This window comes from Amaranthus tricolor, chromosome 13 (genome assembly GCF_026212465.1).
Source record: "Amaranthus tricolor cultivar Red isolate AtriRed21 chromosome 13, ASM2621246v1, whole genome shotgun sequence".
Lineage (NCBI taxonomy): Eukaryota > Viridiplantae > Streptophyta > Magnoliopsida > Caryophyllales > Amaranthaceae > Amaranthus > Amaranthus tricolor.
In genome coordinates this window covers 20,228,436-20,234,586 of record NC_080059.1, presented here as the reverse complement: position 1 = coordinate 20,234,586, position 6,151 = coordinate 20,228,436, and positions in this window count along the sequence as shown.

The following is a 6,151-nucleotide window of genomic DNA, read 5'->3' as shown; positions in this document are numbered from 1 at the left end:
GTTTGCTAAAAATGAAAAAAATACATCATCATCAAGTCATCAATAAAGATACAAAAAGCAGCTAAATTCTCCATAATAGTAATTAACTGCGGCCTAGATCGGAACCTGAACTCAATCCTGCAAAATGCTGCCATCCATGATATGGATGACAACCGATTGAATCAGTCAGCGCTTAACGCAGAGCATAACTTCCTATCCAACTCAAAATACGAAAATTATATGCTACATTTAGAAAATAATAATTTAAGCACGAACTTATAATTAATTAACATCACCATATACTTTTACAATATTCTTTTTCTGTTCCTTACTTTTAAGTCATTAATATACCATTGTCAATCATGCCAGAAGTACGTTACTACCACTTATACAATTCGGGTGTCTTAACACTTAAATAAGTTCATTTGCTTAATACTCATAACCGTACCATGCATCATAGCATCAACACTAATCAAGTTTATTACTGATCAACAAGCACATCAATATGACACCTAATATATGTAAGGGTCTGGTTAGGTGAGGGCCGTAGTCCTAAACCCTAACTGTGGTAGGAGTCGTCACCTCTCCAATACAATTTATACTCGAGCTCTACAGGATAGGCATCTAACCCCCTGTCTTACACCGCATTTGACGTGCCGGCCAACACAGGCGCCGGGATTTTACATTCCGGTCTATGGTTCGACATTACCTTATTATCAGGGTCATTCAATCAATATTCATTCACATAAGTACATCACATTTTTATTACTATAACTTGACATGGACTTTGACTTTGATCAACTTAGTTTATAACCTCTTTTATTTAATAAAATTCTTAATCATAACGTAAAATTAACCTTTATGTCTTTATACATTCACTATTAAATTTTTATACATTAAATTTTATTTATAAATTTATTTTTAATAGTTGCTAAATTCACACTAATAACTTAATATTTAATTAATAGTCTCCAAACGAATATTTTCCACAAGTAGCTACTAAAATCTATTTCTCTTTAAATAAGTTCCCGAAATCAACATTTTCGATTTTACAATAAATAAAACTTTTATTCTCTTAAAAAAAATCAAATATTCTAATTAAATATTCAAGTTAAAATTGCATCATTTGGATAAGTTTTCGAAATTCTACAAGTTCACCAAAAATATTTCAAGTTTAGAAAAATAAGTAAACTTATTAGGTTTGTAAAAATCAACATTCTAGTTAAAAAAACAAATAAAACTTATAATTTCACAAAAGTCAATATTTCTAGTTTTAAAACAAGTCAAACTTACAATTTTCACAAAAGTCAATATTTCTAATTGTAAAATAAGTAAAACTTGTAATCTCACAAAGTCAATTTTTCACACATAGTTTGAGCGGGGAGTATACTAAAAATACTTTTACATCATTTTACATAAATTTTTGTCAAATAGTTAGCAAATAAAATACTTTGTACTAAATAGTAATTAAAAGTTACAATTAATAATGAAATCTCATATATTCAAGAAAAACACTTCAATATTTAACAACTTATAAAAATTTTTCAAAAATATCTTTTTAAAATTGTTATTTTATTATTATCACAAAAATAGTTGTAATAATTTAAAATAGTAAATCAAACTCTCTCTTTTTTTATATGATAGTGGTCAAATGGTCTATGAGTATTTTGGGCCCTTCTCACATAAAAAGAACGACTTAATTTAATTTATCATACTAAATCCTAGATTTAAATAATTAACAAAACCACTTACAAAAATAAAAACTTTACGCAATAACTTAGAAATTTACCATAACCTTAAGGATAAATTTAAATCTCAAAATAAAGTATAATAACAATATTCTTAATATAACCATATTTAATAAAAAAAATAAGTTCATAAAATAATTTACTACCTTATAAATTAATTTGAAGGCTAACATAAACACATTAATAAAGTTCTAACATAAAAATTCTTAAATATAATAACATTCCTAATCTAACACATAACTCATAAACATATTGGCATTAGTTTATAACATAAATCATACTTAGTATCACTAGACGATAATTTTGCACCCAACTTCATGAACTTGTTCAAAGATTATTAAATTAACATATTAAAAAATATTTTAAACATACACATAATATTAAACTAACTTCCTACTAAAACATATCAGCATATTTCATACTTTGCATATAATAAAGTAAATATAATGTAAAATTCCACAAAAAGAGTAGGGTAAGAAGTTATGCCATACTAACACCAAGGATTAGTACTAAGTACTAATTAGAAAAATAATAAAAAAATAAGACCCTCCAAGATAGATAATAATGCTCCAAAAATAACTAATCCAAACTCCCAAAATAATGATGATCTTCTAAGCTCCCAAAATAATTAAATCCAAACTCTAAAAATAATGATACATTAAGTACCCAAAGTAATACCCCAATAATGCTCCATAATGATGATGATTTAAGCTAAATAATGAGTGTTCTAAGCTCCATCTTCTTGAATTTCTTCAACTAATGATAAAGGTATCAAGGTAGTAAGATTTTAATGAAGTGAAAATATAAGAAAGAATGTTAGAAAGATTCGATGATGGTGGTGTAAGTGATCTTATGGTTAAGAGGGGTATTTATAAAGGGTTTGGGCAACTTTGTAGTTCATTAGATTGTATGAAAAAGAGTGTTAGGAGTATAGAAGAAGGTAAACTTGTGTAAGTGATTTAGAGTGTGTAAGTAAATGTGTAAGAGTTTGTATAAGTGAATATGTAAGAGTTGAAATGTGTAAGTGAATGTGTAAGAGTTAGAGTGTGTAAGTGAATATATAAGAGTTGAAGTGTGTAACTAAACGTGTAAGAGTTTGGAGTGTTAAAGAAGGTTAGCTTGTGTAAGGAAATGGTGATAGCTTGTGTAAGTGATGAACATCATGGGTTAATTAGAAAGGATTTTGGTTCATCAAATTTGTGTTCTAGTATGTACAAGTGAATATACTTTAAAATAATGGGTAAATTTGATCATGAAAATATGTAGTTCACTTAGAAAATTTTACTTAAACTATACTTATAGTTAATAATAAACATACGACTCATTTTTATGTATAAAATAATTAAATCAAAGTCATAAGGTTAAAATAATAAGTAGTAATGTTAGTTTAAGGAAGAAAGTTAAAACGTAACGTATTAAAAAACTGTGGATATAATAATAAAATTTTACTTTTCGTACTATAAAATAATAAAATAAAATTTTAGTGCTTATAAAAAGATTTTAAACAAAATAATATTTTAAAGTTTAATATTTGAAAGAAATTACAAAATCGGAAAAGGTTTAGAAATTAAAGATGATTCGAAATGGACAACCAAAGGATTAGAGATTTGAATTGAAAATTCGAAAGAATTAATCGGAAGATTAAGATTAAAATTTTTTCAGTCTGTTACAATCTTTACTTTTGTTCACTTAATATTTAAATTGTTGTATTATGTTTGAGTCATTTGGACATCTTTTTTATAGTATGATGCATTTTAGACTTTTTAATGTTTTTTAGCATTGAATTATTATTAAAATATGATCGTCTAAAAGTTGTATTGTTATTTTATCGTAATTTGGCTAAGCGCTATACTAAATAATCTTTTCGAAAAATAAGATTATCTATTTTCAAATTCAATGATAAAATAAGAAATCCACGAACCTTTATGTTAAACCAGGAAAAAATAAAAGGGTACCCTGTTAGGTCAATCCGACCCACCTAAAATCAGATTGATCTGACCTGAAACTAACGCAATTGAAACTAATTCGACCTGAAAATGATCCGACCAGAGCTGATCAGACCTCAAATCTAGAGTGGTCCGACCAATTTCCCAGGTCTAGATAAATAACCCAAAGAAGCTTTATGATACTTGTCAATTATGCAAGATAAATTTAGCCAAAGATGTGAAGAAGCCATAGACTAATTAAGAAAGCAATTCAATCCTTCACAATTCAATTATTAACATATCGTATCTTACTCTTTGGCAGTTACAGAAATTTCTTTTAATCTTTTTCGAGTTGAGGGACTTTTTGGCCGCGCTCTTCTTTAAGGGTATGAGTTGTTGCCGTCCTTCCCTCCCCATAACCTAAGCATAGTTTTCTATAGGCGGAATACACCAAGTATGATGATGATATCATTATTTTTTACAGGTTAAATACTATTAAAAAAAAGGAGAGCTACTATGTATATAAAATAAAAACAAACCTAAAAGATCGTAGTTTATAAATAATAGTCGTTAAAAGATAATAATTTAAAAAGTTTCATATATTATTAATTATAGATTATACGTAATTTGCAAAAACAAACCTAAAAGGTTGTAGTTTGTTAATAATAGCAATTAAAAGAAAGATTATAGTTTGCAAATTTTCATAATATTAATTTGATATGATAAGGTCAAAAATCAAATAGATAAAATATATTTATGAATGATTTAAGATGAGAGATTGACTATGTAAACAATATTAGAAAAAAAAAAAAAAGTGAATTTATGTCAATAAAAAATTTGGCAAATTCATTAAAAAAAAATATAGCAAATCTTCAAATTGGAGGTAATATAAACATGAAAATATCATTTTATTTACAACCATTACAAAATTGAAACCTCAATCTTGTCCACTAATTTTGAGGATAAAAAAAAGAATTGAAAATCCTTGGAACGATTATGATAATTGATACACACGCCTAAATGAATGGACGAGGAGAAAAATGTTTAGTATCATTTGCTCCTTCATGGCCCACGACAAGAAGTACAAAAGTCTAGACACACTACCTTAAATTGTTTTCTCTTCCGGTTATAACTTAGCTCCTCTCTCCAAATCGTTAAATTTTGTATGTTTTTTTAAAGAAAATATAAATATTTAGTAATGAATTTAAAGTGAGAATGAATTATATAAATAAAATTAAAAAAAAATAATTAAAATGTATGAGCAATATTAAAAGAAAATACGAATTATTGTCCAAAACTTTAAATAATGTAAAAAAAAATTCTAAAATAAAAAATAATACTTAATGAGGGAGAAAAAGAAAGTATATTTATTATGATCATATTAGACCAAATCAAATCATATCAAATCAAGTTAAAAAAATTTGTACTAAACCATGCTACTTTTCCATCACATTAATTTTACCTCAATGTTAATTGGTGGAAAAATTAAGAAAAGTTGATTAATGAATACTTCTTAAGAAATGTGAGAAATTTATGGACGAGATAAATATGTACATTTAATGTCTTGATGAGTATTCAAGAAAAATTGTAGCTCATAACCAATACTAAAAATTAAACAAATTTGTTAAAACAAACTTAAAAAAAAAAAAGACAAATTTCATAGGATGGACGGAATATATCAAATCAAATCAGACGACCATATCATATCACACTTTAAAAGACTCCATTTAGACTAGATCATAAATTACCGCTTAATCTTATCACTTATATTTATAAATATTGGCGGCATTTTTTATATTATTTGTATATATTGGCTATAATTATTATTACGTGTCGAGTAAGTTTATAAAATAATTTTGAGGTTATTTTATTTTTGAGTGAGAATAATTTCAAGTTGGATAGATAATTGTGCTTGTGAAACACCAACATTTTTTATGCTAAATATATAGCCCCTTCAATCTAAAAAGAAATTCTTTATATAATACTCCATTGTTTTCTAATGAAATTTTTACAAAGAATATTTATGAGAATTAAGAAAAATAGAATCTTTTAGTTAGTAAATATATTATTTATTAAATAATAAATTTGAGGGAGAAAAATAGGGACCATAAACATTAAAAAATTTAAAAGAAAGTTAGTGAAGAAATTATATAAATCATAACTAATAAAAAATTATTTTTATAAAATTAGAGAAAAACATGTGGGGACCATAAAAATATAAAAATGTTAGATTAAAGTTAGTGGAAGATATGTGAAAACTATAAGTATTCTCCTACTAAAATATTAATATGAGGATAAATTGGGTTATATTTGTCCAAAATTTAACATATTAAATTGAAAGATTAATCATGAAAACAAGAAATAAAATATCCAAAATGATAAATAGCAATTTAAAAAAAAAGCGGACGAAGTATCTTCTAAGTCATGATTACATCAGACATGAAATTAGAGTATAATTTTGTATAACTATTGATGAGGTTAGAGATGACTCTAAAAGAG